At 41.8% G+C, this 18654-nt stretch overlaps 1 long non-coding RNA gene and 1 pseudogene across 1 annotated transcript in view; both read right to left on the minus strand.

The window, feature by feature from the left end:
- Positions 1-18135, minus strand: part of LOC136315516 (uncharacterized) — a 66721-nt gene extending 48586 nt beyond the window's left edge. Inside the window, exon 1 of the long non-coding RNA XR_010727519.1 lies at positions 17785-18135. This is a non-coding gene — a long non-coding RNA (uncharacterized lncRNA). The remainder of the gene's footprint in view (positions 1-17784) is intronic.
- Positions 10293-10443, minus strand: LOC136315859 (U2 spliceosomal RNA; annotated as a pseudogene).
- Positions 18136-18654: the final 519 nt, after the last annotated feature.

Genomic DNA, 18654 nt, shown 5'->3' on the forward strand with positions numbered 1-18654 from the left:
AGGAGCTCTTCTTTGCGTAACTTCTCACCCAGACGCCATATTGGAAGAGAGCACATGCTGAAGAGGGGGCTCAAGGTCTAGACATTTATGTAAAATAAATAAAATACTTAAACATAAATATATATATATATTTGAAAATATTTTAAAAGATTTTATTTATTTATTTTAGACAGAGGAAAGGAGAGAGAGAGGGTGGAGGGGAGAGCAGAGTAGTTGCTTCTCATATGTGCCTTGACCGGGCAAGCCCAGAGTTTTGAACTAGAAATCTCAGCATTCCAGGTGGATGCTTTATCAACCACATCACCACAGGTCAAGCATAATTAATAGATTAGACAAAAAAGAAATAGAAAAATGTAAGTATAAACAGATAATACATAGATTTGCCTTCTACTATAAGGAAAGAAAAAAATAACAAGAATAATTAAATTTTAGAAAGAATAATAAAGCTCATTTTTTTTAACATTCCTTGAGTGGCAATAATAGATATTAAAAGCTACAAAATAGCCATCATTTACTGAGAACTTACTGGGAAGCATGCTTTGGACAGGGTATCTTACATACATTATTTCTTTGACCTTCACAAATAACAGTGAGATTAATATTGTCATGTATTAAAACAAAGTGGACTTCAAATAACTTGTGAAAATTCCCAGGAGCAATTATACTGCTCACAAACATTAAAGGATATTTCAAAAATGAATATGAAGTGATAAAACATCCCCTAATTTTTGTGAGAAGTGTATGTAGAATGTGTCCTCCATAAAGAAGTGGCCTTTGTCCTTAGCAGTCTTCCCCTTGTGACATCAGCAAGTCCCTGGCCTTCACCTCACTGTTGCAGGGAAACAGAAAGTATCCTCATATTAGCCAGCCATGCTGAATGGATGATATCCTTTCTTATTTTTCTGACTGACATTAAATGCTTCTACAATATCTTTAATCGCTTGCCCAGAGAATGCTGCACTTAGTTTTGAACAATAAATTTAAAAAAACCCACTGCTTATACTAGATAACAAAATTCTTTGATTACAGTTTTTTTCCTGAGTGATTCATTTAAAAGGAATAAGATGCCATGGTGGAAATTTTAGGCTTTATGTCAACATAGAAAGAAATGTTGGTTCAAAGGGGATTTTCTGGCCCACTTGAAAACACTCCAACTCAATCTTTTCTGCCTATTTACATTTGAACCTGAGACTAGTTCATTTTACACAGAATTGAGGATACACTCCATTATATAATGGATAAGGCAAGTTTATTGCTAGGAAATTGCTTAGACAGAAGCTCTATGAAGTGCTCATTGCAAATTATCTACTTATCCATCATTATAGGTATGCTCAATTATTTTTAGAACAGGACATTTCTCCTCAGTCTCTTATCACTTAATCCATCTTGAAACAATTCTAAAGATCATCACTCAGTCCATTTGGCCGGTACACTTCTGTGTGGCCATACTAGTTTTTGTTAAAGGACCACAAAGATTTTCCCAAGACAGAAATCTTTCATGAGGTGCAATTCCAAACTAAGAACAAAGGAGAGCATCATGAATTAGTAACAATCTGTAAAATATAAATTTACCAACATAGTGTAAGGAGATATGTATGTGTGAGTAGCTTCCTTTTCACGCATTTGGTGAGGAAAAGATTCCTGTCCTGGGGTGGCCAAACACATGACAATGGCCTTAGGCAGAAGAGGCTGACACATATATTCACAGGCAGGAGAGGGAGGAGGACACTACAGGGCATGGAGGGGCACGGTCTCACACAAGGGGTGCATTCAGGGGCAGGGTGTACAAGCTGGAATGTGGGAGGCAGGCTTTGTTGTGTTGAGAGGCTGAGATGCCTTTTGAGGAGGTGATTGGTTTGTTTGAACAGTTATCTGGGCAGGCCAGGAATTGAACTCACTACTTAGGGATAAGTAGGCACTGTCATTGATCCCCATGCCAAGAATTGCTTGGGAACCTTAACCATGAGAGTCAGGAAGATAGGAGAAGTGTGGTCAGGCTATTGGAAGGCTCCCATTTCCCCCAGATCAGGCTTAGATGTCATGTCTTATAGCCCAGCATAGATGTATGTGTACACACACACACACACACACACACACACACACCGGCATTACTGCTTTATCTCAGAGTCTTGCTTATTTTCTCCTCTTTCCGCCCAAGGCTACCAATAATTACACCAAATTTGGTTGAACTTGGTCACAAAATAATTCCTTATCATGCCTATTGCTGAACCATAGAAAGCACTTATTTTTACATCATTCTAATTGTATACATTTTACTAGACCTTAATTAAGCATTTAGTTATGACTTCTACAAAGATAGCCTGAAGTGACAGAAATGTCTTATTTCTGCAGTAACATTTTGATTTGAAGAAATGTCTCAAGAGGGTTATAACTAGATTGTATGATTTGTAAGTAATATTCTTTTATTTTCAAAACAAACAAAACGTTTTGGAGGTTCTGTCCACATGCCGATCCCACATGTAGCCTCCTGTCTACAACAAAGGTAAGGAGCCCTGTTTCCTAGGACAGGGCTTGGTCCAGCGCCAGTGCAAGATCAAGTCCAGCTCCACCAATCAAGAGCTTTTCAACAGGCACACAGAGTCGTGAAAAGACTTTCGATACAACTGACCTTATTGGTTACCTCTGAAAAGGACAAAGTCAGGGGTGTGGTGGATCAGATGTTAGGCTTATGGAATCCCAACAGCTGTTCTCTGAACTCACTACCAGCATGGACGGGGTTAAAGAAATGTTCCAGAAATAATATAAAACCACTCTGAATCTTGACACATGGGAGTGTTGAGACAGAGGATGGTTAGAGGAAGTACCTGAGAGATTTTATTAGCTATAGCTGTAAGGATACCTAAACTATCCCAATTCCTCTCCAGCCTACAGGAAGCTGTAAGTGAAATATCAAATTATAGAGAAGATGCCAATTTTTGTTTGTTTGTTTCAATGAAGGCAGAGTCTTGTTCTTTTTTTTTTCTCTGTATGCCTGTCACGGACACTTAGATTCTGACGAGGACATCTGAGTGACTATGCGTACTGCAGTGCTAATTAATGACCACCCTGTTTAACATACCCTGCAGCACTGCAGCGCAGACCTGAGTAAGGACACTTTCCTGAAGGCCACGAGGTCAGTTCACTGTTGAAATGACCAGGAAAGCACATTTCAAAAGTACCACTCCAGCGGGACGTTTGTGGAAACTTTTCTAGCTTCTCATAATTGATTTATGAAAACTGGCCACAGAAGAGACAGAGTGTTGTTTGACTACTGAGTGAGACAGCATCCATAGAATCTTCTAGAGCAGAGATGCCCTGGTGCCAGCCCAGCTGCCCACCTTGCAGGACTGCTGAAGGTGAGTGTGTATACTGTGACCCAGATACTCTCCAGGGTCCACAACATGTCTCTGCCAACAGGAGCCTTTCAGAACGATTTCCTTTAGGACCAATTGTATTCTAAGAAACCCTCCAGCAGTGAAGGGAGCAAAGTTTCCTCAGAGACCCGGGCTTGTTTGTGGTCCTCGGGGTATCATCTGCTCCTAACTAGCTACCTAACTGCGAAAAGGAAGAGCATTTGAGCACCAAGTTGAAGATAAAACTAGGAAAAGTGGGTGGAAAGTAAGGCAGATATTTTTACAGACGTTGGCTATCGCGTAAGACAAGGACCACTGGTAGAGATGGCCTTGGGTAGAGATGGCGCTATAATAGATGATCTGGACAGTAAGATGGTGGACTGTTCCTTCACTGCTTTTCAGTAATGCCTGGTGAAGCCCTTACTAGATCAATGGACCTGCTGCTATAATTTAAAAATATCTTTACACTGAAAATTTGATCTACACATTTGGTTGTGATGCTAGTATCATGGGTGTATGCATATGTCCAAATTCTTTACATTGTCTATGATAAACACGTGCAGGTGTTTATAGCTACTGCACCTCAGTAAAACTAGAAAACAAGATTCCATGCATTTTTAAAAAGGAGTGGTTTATTCTAGAATAATTATTTTCTTTTCTGATTCACCTAGGGGAATACTTAGATTAAGATCATTATCTTAAATCTCATATTTTGAAACAAAAGCTGAAAGAAAAAACCTAAACCGGTGTTTGAGCAAGTGAAAACCGACAGATTCACAAGTCTGCTTTTTCTCAGAACCACAATGAGTATGTCTTTCGATGCCAAAGGTGTTGCTTCTATAATACAAAAATAATAAAATCTGTTTTTCTCACCTTATGAGAAGTGGTGGTGGTGTTGAGACTTTAAGCACGATGACTTACATTGAAAGTGTGTTGGAAATTAAAAATGGTAATATACAGAAAATATTATTACAATTGGAAAGATGGTATTCTTGGAATCTTGCCTACCCTTCTAGTTCATTGATGACGGTTTCCATCGTTTTTCAGTCCAGCCTCTGAAACCACCACAAAGGTGTATCAGAGTGAAAAAGCAAGCAGCAATCGCCGAGGAAACCGGAGAACAGAGAAAGGATGGGATGAGGAAGAGGAGAAGAGCAGGACCTAGTCCGGCTTATTCTGCTGCATGAGAGAACCCTGCAGGGATCATTCCTGTACCAGGGAAATCATTTACAGACGTTGCTAGTACAAATCCTTTGATGGTGAAGGGAGCAGCAGTGAGAGCAATTAGCATGACTGCCAAAGCATGTCACATTTTATTTCAAGAGACCAGCAACACCCAAGATTTGCCAACTGTGGTCTATTCAGAAGATGTTTATGTTTCAGAAATCCATTTCTAACTTTCAGGTTTTGGAGGCCATTCTTCCCTTCCTGACTTGTAACCCTGGTGTTGACAGCACACGAAATGCAGGAGTGGACAAAACTAGGTTTACAGTTGTGAGTACCCAAAACACAGAGGCGATTCTTGTGTTATATCTTTTTCCATACCAACAACTGTGAACCTACTTTTGCCATCCCCTGTACATTTCACCGGGCTCCTGATGTATGCCAGGAGTTTCCCCTTCTCTCCATTTTCAACGTCCTTCTTTGTTGCAGTGAGTTTTAAAAGTCCTTCTAAGTGTCTGATGTCTAAATGTTACACATCCTCCTTCTTCTTCTATTTCTTTTGCCACAAAAAAAGCACAGCTACCATGTCTGGATCACCCCCAAACAGTGTCCCTCTGCATGTGGGGAGGAACAGTAACTGACCTAACTTTTCAATAGTCACTATGAATGTTCGAGGCTCTTTATTGACTAAGAGAAAGGTTAACACTGACTGTTACTCCTGGAAGCAATGACTTACATATGTTCTGTCTCAAAATTGTCATTCACCCATTTGTTCATTAATTTATTCAGGATAGACATTGGAGTCTTCCTGCAAGCAGAGTGACCATGGTTCTTTGCTGAGGACAAGATGCTGGGCGAAGAAGAAGGAAGAAGAGAAATTCGTGCTCTGGTGGCACTGATGTTCCTAATGGAGAAGACAGGAAATAGACATGTAAACAGAAGCAAGACCATGCTTCCCTGTAGGGACAGATAAAGGAAAAGGAGGCAGACTACGGTAATAGATGGGGAAGGGTGGAGGCAGGAACTGCTATGTAAGTAAGGAGGTTAGGACAGCTGTTCCGAGCAAGGACCCCAACGATGGCACTATGCAAACCATCGACACTGAGTCGCACTTCCTCTGCCATGACCGAGGAGGCTCCCACCCCCGCAGCAGGAAGCCATGCAGTCAGAAAGGTGCATCCTTTGTGGTGGGCTGAGCCTGCACAGGCTTTAGACGACCCCATTTTCAAGCCAAACCTTGTGGAAGAATATCCATTCGGCAGACCTTAATTGATAGAGGAAAACTGGATGGTCAGGATCCTGGACAAACTCACTGGTAGCCTCTCAGTCTTCCTAGTTCAGAGGGACATATTAAAAAGAATTGCAATAGCCTGACCAGGCGGTGGCACAGTGGATAGAGTGTTGGACTGGGACGCGGAGGACTCAGGTTCGAGACCCCAAGGTCGCCAGCTTGAGCGCAGGTTCATCTGGTTTGAGCGAAGCTCTCAGCTTTGACTTAAGGTCACTGGCTTGAGAAAGGGGTTACTCGGTCTGCTGTAGCTCCACAGTCAAGGCAGATATGAGAAAGCAATCAATGAACAACTAAAGTGCCACAATGAAAAATTGATGCTTCTCATCCCTCTCCACCCCTGTCTGTCCCTATCTCTCTCTCTCTCTGAATCTGTCAAAAAAAAAAATAGATAGAAAAAAAAAGAATTGCAATAGACATAGGATGAAGCTACCCACAATGAGCAAATGAGTTATTCATTTAGTGCATTTTAGATGTATTAAACAGAAGCTGCCTGTTTGACAACTTGGGGAGATCAAGAGTAGCAGGTGGTGAGGCAAGGGGGCCTTGAACTCACGGAGGACATCATGAGCTAGACATGCAAGGTAAGCCTCTTCAGCATGTGGGTGGCGCAGAAAACCAGCACTTAATGAGGATGGCGAGGAAACGACTGTGGGCAGGCAGCACAGAGGACCAGGCAGGGTGTCCCCGAGAGGGCAGCAGGGTGAGGGGACAAAGGAGAATGAGAGAGGAAGGAACGGGAAGAGGAGGAAAAAACCCTGGGAAGATGGCACCCTGCAAACCAAAATCATGTTAGGTGGGGGGTGTGATTACTCACTCAAGATGAAAGGGAGCTTGGAACTATGTGAACAAATACTGGACCATAGATTTGGCTAGACAAACAGTATTTCTGGCAAATAGCAGAGACAAATGTCTGTGGAGACTAGTTAAATAAAGAATGGGGAGCCCTGGCCGGTTGGCTCAGTGGTAGAGCGTCGGCCGGTGTGTGGAAGTCCTGGGTTCAATTCCTGGCCAGGGCACACAGAAGAAGTGCCCATCTGCTTCTCAACCCTTCCCTCTCTCCGTCCTCTCTGTCCCCCCCCACCGCCCGCCAAGGCTCCATCTGAGCAAAGTTGGCCCAGGTGCTGAGGATGGCTCCATGGCCTCTGCCTCAGGTGCTAGGATGGCTCCAGTTACAACGGAGCAATGCCCCAGATGGGCAGAGCATCGCCCTCTGGTGGGCATGCTGGGTGGATCCTGGTTGGGTGCATGCAGGAGTCTGTCTGCCTCCCCTCTGCTTCTCATTTTGGAGAAATGCAAAAAAAAAGGGGGGGGGAGGTGAGGAAGTAGAGACAGTGAGTAGGAAAAGCACTTTCGGGGGACCTCACTAGATGCATCTGAGGTAAGGACAACCACCTAAAATGGTTAGGAGGGGGGCAGCACCCAAGGGGCACCTTTAAAATGAAAGAACAGTGCTCTACAATGTTTTGCTGCTGATGGAAGTAATAAACTGAACCCTCCGAGAGTTTGGTCACCTCTTACTCTGCTTCCCATTCCTGCTAGAGTGTAATGTGTTAAGTCATGCTATGCTACGTCTTTGGAAACCTAGAGTCAAATAGGTCTGGGTCATAGAAACTTATTTGTAAATACAGTGGTACCTTGAGATACAAATTTAATTCATTCTATAACCGAGCTCATAAGTCAGTCAACATGTATATCAAACTTCTGATACTGGACCCATGCACCAACTCACAGCAGCAAATCACGACTCTTAGCTCGAATTTCACTCGGATCTCGAACAAAAGTACAGACCAAGTTGCATCTTGTATCTTAAAAAAAATTCGTATGTTGGTCTGTTCGTATCTCAAGGCACCACTGTTTTCTTAGTTTTTGTTTGTGCAATTAATGGACTTCAACTATATAGAGAGATTTATTTTTTTGTTTTTGTTTTTAAGGACAATTTTCCCAAACTGAGGCATGGCATGTCGATTGATGAGGTAAGATCTCTGTTTACGAGCAAGAGAGATTCAACAACTTTGGGAGAAAGATTATCATTAAAAGTGAAACAAACAATAAGATGTTATGCCATTACAATAGTTTTTTTTTTTTTTTACTGGTTTTTGTTGGTCTGAATGTCCTTATTATAGGTTAAAAATATATTATAGGGAACATAATAAAGTACAATTATATATTTTTTAATATAATGTGCTTTTTTTTGAAGAGATTAGTGATAACTTTATTTCCAGATGAGCCTGCAGGTGACTCAGGTTTACTTTGTCATCTATACCAATCATGATAAAACTTTTAAGTTTTGTTTAAAACCTGGATTTGAATCTGATAACTACACCTTTGCTTTTTGACATTTGTGACTTTGGGGGAGTGACCCAACTGCTGCCCAAGGCTGTGCACTGTAGAACTGGCCCTCTTAAACCCAGACCATTTGGCTATTGAATTGAAGGAAAAAGTCAATTTTGCGTCTCTCAGTCCATGATCAGTACAAGAAATGCAGCAGATCAAGTTTAACAGTCATGAAGACAGAGGAGACATGAAACCCCTCCCCTGAAACAAGTCTGGAGCGCTTCCCAGAGCTGGCCTGGAGGTGAATCATTGATGGTTTCTACTGGCCTCCTGCAAAGGACAGGTATCCTTGTGAAAGGAGGTAGCTGTCACCTTGAATCCAGGTGTCCCCTGACCCGAGGCCCTGCCTTTCCCCAGGGCCTGGGAGATGGGCATACTATTGCCCTTAGGTGGTCATATCTCAGGCAGGTGGCTGGGAAGTCCTTGAGAAAGACATTCTCTGGGTCCTAAACTAATGAGAGTTTTTTCAGGAAACTTGTATGCATTCCAAAGGGGCAGAGAAAGAATTGCTCGTTAAAAATTGTAATCACGTTTTTAAGGTAAATGCTCCAAGCAAAAGGAAGCATGTAGGCTATCATGGGAGAAAGTTCTGTCGAGTTCAGTGCATTAAGGCTCACCAGCAGGGGCTTTGATGATGTGTGCACTGCGGTTGGCCTGGAAACTAAGAGATGCCCTGAAATGACAATAACGAGAGCTTCCCTTTCGCCATTTGTCACAGACCAATACCTCCTACACTGCCTGTCTCTACACCTAGAGTCAGTACCAACATTAGGGCTAACAGGGAAAAGAGGTCTTACCATTAAACCAGTGGTAGTCAGCCTGGTTCCTACCACCTACTAGTGGGTGTTCCAGCTTTCATGGTGGGCGCTAGCGAAGCAACCAAAGTATAAATAAAAAGCTAGATTTAACTATAGTAATTTGTTTTATAAAGATTTATTCTGCCAAACTTAGCAAAAATCCGACATAAAGTACTTGGTAAGTAAGTATTATTATATGCTTTAACTTGCTGTAACTCTGCTTTATAAATTTTATAAAATAAAGTTACTTCTCTACTTTATAAATCACCATTACTGTGGAACCAGTGGGCAGTTAGAAAATTTTACTACTAACAGAGATACAGAAGAAGTGGGCGGTAGGTATAAAAAGGTTGACTACCCCTGCGTTAAACCAAGAAGGTAGCTAACCAAATATAACCTTCAGCATAAAGTCATGTGTTTGAGAGGTCTGTTCAAACACCCCCAATGCGGGCAGGCCCTGTTTTAGGTCATCAGCACAATTATACCCCACCCAGCCCCCCCAAATTATGTGAATGAATCCGATCAAGGTCAAGGCTCTCGGGGCATTTTGTGCTCGTCTTTCTCAGCACGCTGTCTGCTTTGGTGCCCGCACAGGCCGACCTTTGGATGACAGAGTCCGTGGTTAGCAGTTTGTATGTCAGAAGCTCCCAGCACAGAGTGAGGCATGCGACACCAGAAAGCACTCACTTCCTGGGTCAGCACCTTGTGCAGAGTTAAGAAAACAACAACTCTGCTGATATGGACTGAATTGTAAACTCCCTTCCACCCGCCTTCCCCAACCAGTTCGTATGTTGAAGCCCTATGGCCAAAGTGATTCCATTTGGAGATAATAGGTTTTTAAAGGGGCAATTAAGGTTAAATGAGGGTAGATGAGGGGAGAGGGCCATGATCCAATATGATGAATGGACTCATCAGAAGAGGAAGCCACACTAGCATTGGTGCAAACAGAGGGAAGATCAAGGGAGGACCCAGCAAGGAGGCAGCTATCTGCAAGTCAAGGACAGAAGCCTCGGGAGAAGCCCATCAGCCGTGGCCGCCAACACCCTGAGCTTGGGCTTCCAGCCTCCAGAAACTGTGAGAAAACGATTTCTAGTTGTTTATGCCCTGGTCTGTGGCAATTCGTTACCACAGCCCTAGCAGACTAACTCAACCACGTTTACAGTTAGGCACAGTTGGACACCACTCCCAGCTCTGCTGAGGACTACAGTAACAAAGTGAACTTCTCTGAGCCCTGACTTCCTGTTTTGTTAACTAGTAACATTTCCTCTCTTGCAAGGATGCGGTGAAGATGAAATTAAAATATTAAGAGCACCACGACCTGGTAACACAGTAAACACTTCCTATGTTGGGATTATGATGTTCATCAAAATTGTTTGGCTAAATAGATGAGAACAAGAATACGATCAGGAATTTGAAAATATGTATCTTGTGTTTTCCCCTTCCCTAGTAAATGGCAAATGTATTTTTACTACACTTGATCTTAGCCAAAAGGCCGAGAAGCGATGGCAAATGTATTTTTATTGTGTCCAATAAAATGTTTTTTCTTGCCTGACAAGATGTGTCTGTAAGTTTGGTTTACCACACTTCAAAAATCATAAAGTGCCTCTGCAAACAGGCACCTACCCCCACAGTACACTCTTTGTGGTCATTTGAGCTAAGAGGACGATGAGACTGATATATTCTGGAGGGCTTCAATCCGGACCACATATTGATCCAGGTGTCACTTCTGCCACGTTCATGGTTGTGTGCTCTGTGCTCAGAGCCATAAATTCAATCACGTGATTGTTGACTTCACGGTGGATGCCTTGACCAGCGTGTTGCTCGTGTGTTCTTTATGTTTAAGTCAGGTGGTTTGGTTTTTAAAATGAAAGATGGTGGAAAAGTCACTTGAAAATTGCCATTCAGATTGAAGGCCCTTTCATGTGTTCCGTTTGGCTGTGAGTTTGCTGCTCAAAGGCTGCTATGGACTCATAGTCATGCCGTTGAATCATCGGCAATTCTTTCCAAGCAGGCTACTGTTCATACGTATAGGCGAGTATCTACATCCAGGTTATTCAGGTGCGCTCTTGCTTAATTTACCTGATAAAAGGTGCTCAACCTTCTCCTTACTGAGGCTGCTTTAAAAACATAATTCAAAATCAGTGGAACAGTTAAACACCCCTAGAAACTCAAAATAACATGTAAGGCAGCACAACGATGTTCCATTCGGATGCAGCCATGGGAGAGTGGATAAAAGAAACACGGGTTTCGTCCTATCATTGACATTTAATCATTTCACCTTCCAACCTGCATGCGCACAAGGCATCAGAAGACAGAGAAATGTCACTTGCACACCTGGGAAGGTAGTAAGTGTGTTTGTGTGCAGAGAAAACGGGAGTGTTAGTAAGAGGCAGAGGTGCACTCCTTGGCTTTGTTTCTACCGTTGGTTCTAATATTATCCTGGTGGTATTTATGCACTATTGGACGGCCATTTGCTGACAAGTTACCTTTTAAGTCAAGAGTCAACACTGAGAGCAAAGAGAATGCTTTTCTGGAAGGTTTTCTAATAACCCAGGGTTACGCTGAGGTCCGTTGGTTTTGAAGAAAGACACAGGGACTTGAATTTAAGCAAACACTTTGATTTTTGATTCCCTGGCACATGAGTGACAGGTGATAGGATCATGGTGGTCTTCACACTTAATCAGAACACAGGCCCCTCTGAACAGAGCATAAGTGGAGGACATATTATTTTATACTTTATATTCATTTACTTTAAATTTTCTTTGAAGGGAAACCAGTTTGTTGCAACTGTACGTAGACAACATAGAGCACAGAAGAAGACAAGTAATTCATGCTCATTCGCAGAGTAGGACCACTGACATGAATTTGAAGTTATACCCTCTGGTATGCTTTGTTCAACTTCAGTGCTGTGAATCCAGGTGGATGGCATGGGATAAGATATCTTCAGTAGTGGTACAGGATCATTCTAATTTGTAGATGTCACCGTTTATCATGAGAAAGACATAAATAGCTTCCTATTAGAAAACTTGGAATAAGTAAAACATATTATGCTAATTATACACTGTATTTCTTGATTGAGATCATGAGGATATGTTGCATATTGATTTGTAGGTTTGTTTCACATTGATCATGACTTTTAAGATAGGGAGTAGTTGAACATTCACCTATTGCATCCTGGTTCAACTTCTTTTGGGGGAGAGAAAGCTGCATAAGCCTTTTTTTTTTTTTGATGTTTACAACACCAAGAAACCAAAGAATAAGGCGCTATGATTAAAGAGTTATATTTGAGGTTCCTACAGAAGCGGATAACACCCTTTCAGCTAACCCTGACTGATAACAGACCTGGAATGTTTGTTTTGGAGCCAATTATTTCTAGCCTGGCTCGGCCGCCTTTCATACAAACTTCTTTTGTCTCCTAGGTTTCCTTCTAATTATGTTTTGAGTTCAGACAAATTATACAGAGGTGGGCAAGAGTAGGTTCATAGTTTTAATACAAATAAATAATTCAATAATTAATAAACAGTAACACAAGAATTAACTCCGTGCTTTACATACTCAAAACTAGAAAACCTACTTTTGCCCACCACTATAAACAGTGTTGAAGAAAGAAATTACACTTGGCTTCTGAGTTTATTGTCAAGAAGGCAAAAAGGGGAAGTGAATGTATTCCATAGTCCTTATTATCTGTAAGGAAGAAACCAACTCACTTTTTTTGGGGGGGGAAGGGAGGGGCTCATGCTTTCTTGACATAACTACACTAAACTATTACCTCTTTCTTTTTTCCCCTGTGTGTAAATATTTGTTGATACTGTATAGCTCCATTTTTCTGGCTCAAAGTGGGCTTAAACATGCTGTTTTCATTTATACCATATATTATTTGCTTATTTGTTGTAAATTGCTATGCTAGATGGTAACAGCCAAAAGAAGATTGATTACTTTTTAACTCTGAGTTCTAAGACAATGACGAACATGGGCAAACATAATTTTTTCATATTTAATTTTGAGAATGAAATCCCCCCCACCAAGTCTGTGGTCTCTTTATACTCTCTGAGACCTGTCCCAAGCCACCCCTTCCATTTTCATGGGTGAATTCTTTACTTTACATCCTGAAACACCACATGGCAGTCTTTATAAATCTCTCTCCTCAGGCTTTGAAGTAGACAAAGTCCGAATTCTTTTTTTTGAGGTAAAAGTAACTCATAGCAATGGGACCTAAAGGTATTTCTTTTGATACCTTTTGCAAAGTTTAATCAATTATGGAATTTAACAGTGAATGTGTTAAGGTTTAAGTTGAGAATGTCACATAAAAGTAAATATGGATGGGGCAAAAGTAAGTTTATGCTTGCATGTATGCAAAACAATACAATAATTAATAAATACTAATACGGCCCTGGTCAGATAACTTGGTTGGCAAGAGCATCATCCCAAAGCACAGAGGTTGCCCGTTTGACCTCTGGTCAGGGCACAGACAGGAACAAATTGATGTTCCTATCCCAGTTGCTCCCTTCTTTTTCCTCTCTCTAAAATTAATAAAATAAACATTTTAAAAAGTTTAAAGAATAAGTAATAATATAAGAGTAAACTCTGTGTTCCATGTACTCACAACAGTAAACCTCCTCTTGCCCCAACCTGGATTATGTATCTGATTCAAATAATGTCCCCTTTGATAGTGCTTGATTTTATTAGCTTGGTGCCATCTTTTTGTATGAAGATTAAGGTATAATTGACATATATCACTGAACTTGATGCCATCTTCAGGACTTATTCATAATAGTGTTTTTTTTGACATGTAATAATTCCTTAGGAAACATTTATATCATTATACCTGTCCAGACAGAACACTGGTAAAATAACAATTTTAGGAATAAGAAATGAAAAAACAAAAAGTACATTCAATTTTGTAAAAGTAAATGTTCAAGTCAAGTTATAATGCCAATGATTTCATTTGGATGAAATCTTTCTGAAAGAAACAAGAGGTGCTGCCCATGAACCTCTGCTACTCAGCAAATTTCAGGAACAAATTATTGGTAATGGAACCAACATGGTAGAGAAATATGGTAGAGATGTAAAATACATGACTCCTGTCTTCAGGAGATATAAAATATGATAATTAGCACAGTATCAACATCTTCAGGAAGACAAAATATTTGAAACAAGAAGGCATCTCAGAGATAGAAAATTTCACAAGATCGATGCGTATTTAGTATCATTACTCTACAGATGCACAGATTTGAAACTATCCCACTGAGTGTGTTGAACAGAGAACTTTTGGGAAACGTGGGGTTGAATGTTAGCATTTCTTCATAAGTGAGGTTGGCCCGAAGGCAGAGAACGAAAAAAAACAGGCAGACAGGCTGGATCTGGGGGAACAGTGAGCCGTATGCACAGAGGACAATAAGCATCTCTGTGACTTGAGTGGGGCTCAGTGTGTCTGGACAAGGGAGTTCAGACTCAAGAGGAAGGGCAACAAGCATCAGAAAAGAAACGTAAGCTCATCCTGTAGAAACCAGGGAGCTCCTGTCTGATTTTAGAGTCACGTTTCATCGATGGTGGGCACTGGATGTTTGGTTGTAGCATGAAGACCCCTAGTTGGGTAGAGGGAGGTAGGGAGCTGATTTAGAAGGTTATTACCAAATATTAAAAGTTTCTATACTGTATTGACATTTTTTATTTTCTAGATATGTTTATTGCAAACATGCAATAGTTTTTGTTGTTGTTGTTGTTTTATACCTGGAATAAAACTGGGCACTGTCCTTGTAAATGGGTACAGAGAAATTTCTCAAATGACACTAAACTGTTTTTCAAAACTATGTTGAGCCTGACTGGGCGGTGGCAGAGTGGATAGAGCGTTGGACTGGGACACGGAGGACCCAGGTACGAGACCCCGAGGTCACCAACTTGAGCATGGGCTCATCTGGTTTGAGCAAAGCCCACCAGCTTAGACCCAAGGTCGCTGGCTTGAGCAAGGGGTTACTCGGTCTGCTGAAGGCCTGCAGTCAAGGCACATATGAGAAAGCAATCAATGAACAACTAAGGTGTCGCAATGAAAAACTGATGATTGATTGATGCTTCTCATCTCTCTCCGTTTCTGTCTGTCTGTCCCTATCTATCCTTCTCTCTGTCTCTGTAAAAACAAAAAAAAAAACAAACTATGTTGAAAAATAAAAGTCCATATGGAATGATGAAAACAAGGTGAGGACAACTTTTAACTCATGAACTTCATTAAAATAACAGAAACGGAATTATATCATAGCCAGTGATTTGACCACAGGCACCAAGCTCACAGTTTCAAAACCTGCTGGGAACTGTATTAAAATATGGGACAATGACAATTGCCAAGTATATGTCCTGGGATAGAACACAGGACTTTTACAGATTAACATTTTATTCACTGTTATAGCCAAAGACATTTTTGTCTTAATCTTTGTAAAGACTCAAACCATTTAAAAAACAAAAGTGCTGTCTCCCTGCACAAAAAATAATTCAAAATGGATCCAAGACCTAAATATAAGATCTGAAACAATAAATTACATAGAAGGAAACATAGGTACTAAGCTCATGGACCTTGGCTGTAGAGAACAATTTATGAATTTGACCCCAAAGGCAAGGGAAATAAAGCCAAAAATAAATGACTGGGACTACATCAAACTAAAAAGCTTCTGTACAGCAAAAGAAACTGTCAACAAAACAAATAGACAGCCAACTAAATGGGAGATGAGATTTGCAAACAACAGCTCTGATAAGGGGTTAATATCCAAAATATATAATGAACTCACAAAGCTCAACAACAAATAAGCAAACAATCCAATAAAAAAATGGGAAGAGGACCTGAACAGACACTTCTCCCAGGAAGAAATACAAATGGCCTACAAATATATGAAAAGATGCTCATCTTCATTAGCTATTTAAGAAATTCAAATCAAAACTACAATGAGATACCACCTCACACCTGTTAGATTAGCTATTATCAACAAGACAGGCAATAACAAGTGCTGGAGAGGCTGTGGAGAAAAAGGAACCCTCATTCACTGTTGGTGGGGATGTAAAGTATTACAACCACTATGGAAGAAAGTATGGTGGTTCCTCAAAAAACTGAGACTAGAACTACCATATGACCCAGCAATCCCTCTACTGGGAATCTACCCACAAAACTTAAAAACACTGGTACATAAAGACACATGCACCCCCATATTCATCACAACATTAATCACAGTGGTCAAGACAACAGAAACAACCCAAGTGTCCCTCAATGGAGAAAAAAGAAGACATGGTACATAAGTATAATGGGATACCACTCAGCCATCAGAAACGATGGCATACTGCCATCTACGACAACATGGATGGACCCTGAGAACATTACACTGAGTGAAATGAGGAAGTCAGAGAAAGCTAAGAACTGTGTAATTTCACACACAAGTGGGATATAAAACTGAGACTCAAGGACATAGATAAAAGTGAAGTAAGTGGTCACCAGAGGAAAGGGTCGTGGGGGAGGGAGTAGGGGGAAGTGTGTAAAGAGGGACAAACATAAGGTGATTGTAAGGTATTTTTCCCCGGCCAAGAAGGAATGAAGGGGCCAGAACCACCAAGTGTGAAATTGCAAAAGGCTTTATTGAGTACAGTGCATCCCGCCCAACAAGGTTCCCTGGCCCCAAACAAAGAAAGATGGAGGTCAGGGAAGTTGCACGGATTAAACCGCATGGGAGATATTTAAAGGGGTCCTCTAGGGAAGTCGGGCTAATATGACGTGGTGAAATCTCACTGGCTGGCAGATGGTTGGTCGCTTTTTTCCAAAGGGTTCCTGTAAAACCTCTTTTGGCACGCTTGGTTGTGGGCAGTCCTAGTCAAAGTTCTCGGGTCTGGGTTCCCCACGTGACCATCCCCCCATTATCCACCAACCTTACAGTGATGGAAAATAATTTGACTTTGGGTGATGGATATACAACACAATCAACAGTTCAAATGCTATAGAAATGCTTACCTGAAACCTATGTATTTTTATTGATCAGTGTCACCATGTTAAAGATAATTTTCTAAACAAAATTAAAAAAAAACCCAAAAAAGCCACAGTGCCTTTGTGATGTTAAAATTGAATCTGGCCTTGAAGATGCTGAGAACTAGGAAATGGAAATGTATGTAGAACGGACTTTGCCTCTCAGCTCTATAGCTGTATCATCTCTCCTCTCACACCAGTTCTACTAGACAGAAAGTTAGGACTATCCCTGTCCTTTCCATGAAAACAGTTACATTTGTTAAACGAACCATGCTGTTTTGCAGAAAGGCTTTCCTGAGCCAAATGCATGCTGGAGAAAACCTAGGTCCTGGGGTGTGCGATCACCCCAGCCCCAGCGGGGGAGATAGGCTGGAGAAGAAATGTCAGCCCTCCTGAAGCTGACGGTGTTCTCATGGAGACAGTTTGGAAAAGAAAGACATAAGTTATTTAAAATTTTTTTTTACTTTAGCTGTAGGTAAGGGGGGAGGTGGGAAAAGGTGAAAGGGGAAAAAGTTCTGGAATAGGTGAACTGTCCCTAAGAGGGAAGTACTTGATGTTTCTGAATTGTGTGTGGGCAAAAGTCAGGAAAGTGTTTGCATCAGAAAGGAGCAAGAGGCGCCTGGTGGCCAGGTGGCCCCTGGCTGGTCTCCCTAGATAATCTCAGAAATAGCCACCTGGACGCTAATTCAACATTCGCCACACATTCAGGAATGTAAGCACCCTCTGGTGCTTTTGCCCGGCTGTTGCTAACTCATTAACCTCTCCTGTCTCTCCTTTCCTCCCTGTAGCCTGTTGTAACTTAATGTAGGACACTCATAGCAAGCTAAATGACATAGATGTTAATTCACTCACGGTTAGGGCGGTGGCCGGCTCAGTCTGGGTCCTCTCCGTTTAGGTGGGGCCCGAAGGAACCTGCTTGGAGGGGCAGAGCACTTGGCAGCAGCGGTCACATGGGCGTTGTGATGCATGGGGCCCAGGCCAGGTGGGTCCACGCCGGATACGGGCAGATGGCAGAGGAACTGCGGAGCCGCAAAGTGTTGGCCTTACCCGTTTATTGGAGGCTCGCAGAGACTGGCCAGCGAATAAACAACAAAAGGGAAAGAGCAAATACAGTGAGGAAAATCTGCTGTTCGTAGCAAAGGGCAAGGGAGCAGAAACACAGCACGTTGCAGTGGCGGGAGCAGATCTGGGAGAATTAGCCAGGAGGGAAAGCGCCTGCAGCCTGACCTAACAATAGGTGGAGCTGCCAGGTGCTCAGGCCCTAATCAGCAAAGTGCTTGCAGCCTGGAAGCCAGCCAGCAGGCCTCACCCAGCTGCTCTCCCGCAATCCTGGCTAGCCACCTGCAGTCTCAGGCGCCTGACGTGATCTTCACTCCAGCTTCTTTTATTTTGGCCAGTGGTCTTATCATAGGGTCAGTTATCATGCTTCAAACACAGGACTCAGGTGGGCTTGATAAGGTTGACAGATGGAGCTACCAAAAAAGGAAGTCAACCCATTACACCTTGGGAATCGGGCCTTCCATAGTGGGCTTTTTTTTTTTTTTACACAAGACATGGTTAATCACATCGTTTCATACAGGGTGTTGGCCCTCAGTCAAAACAGAGGGAGTTATCTCAAAAGGGCGTAAACTGGTTAGACCTGAATCACTCCTACTTTCCTTTTTACATTGTATATGAATTTGCTTTTATGTTTGCTGCCACGTTTTCTGTATGGATGAGTTT

This window comes from Saccopteryx bilineata, chromosome 11 (genome assembly GCF_036850765.1).
Source record: "Saccopteryx bilineata isolate mSacBil1 chromosome 11, mSacBil1_pri_phased_curated, whole genome shotgun sequence".
Classification (NCBI taxonomy): domain Eukaryota; kingdom Metazoa; phylum Chordata; class Mammalia; order Chiroptera; family Emballonuridae; genus Saccopteryx; species Saccopteryx bilineata.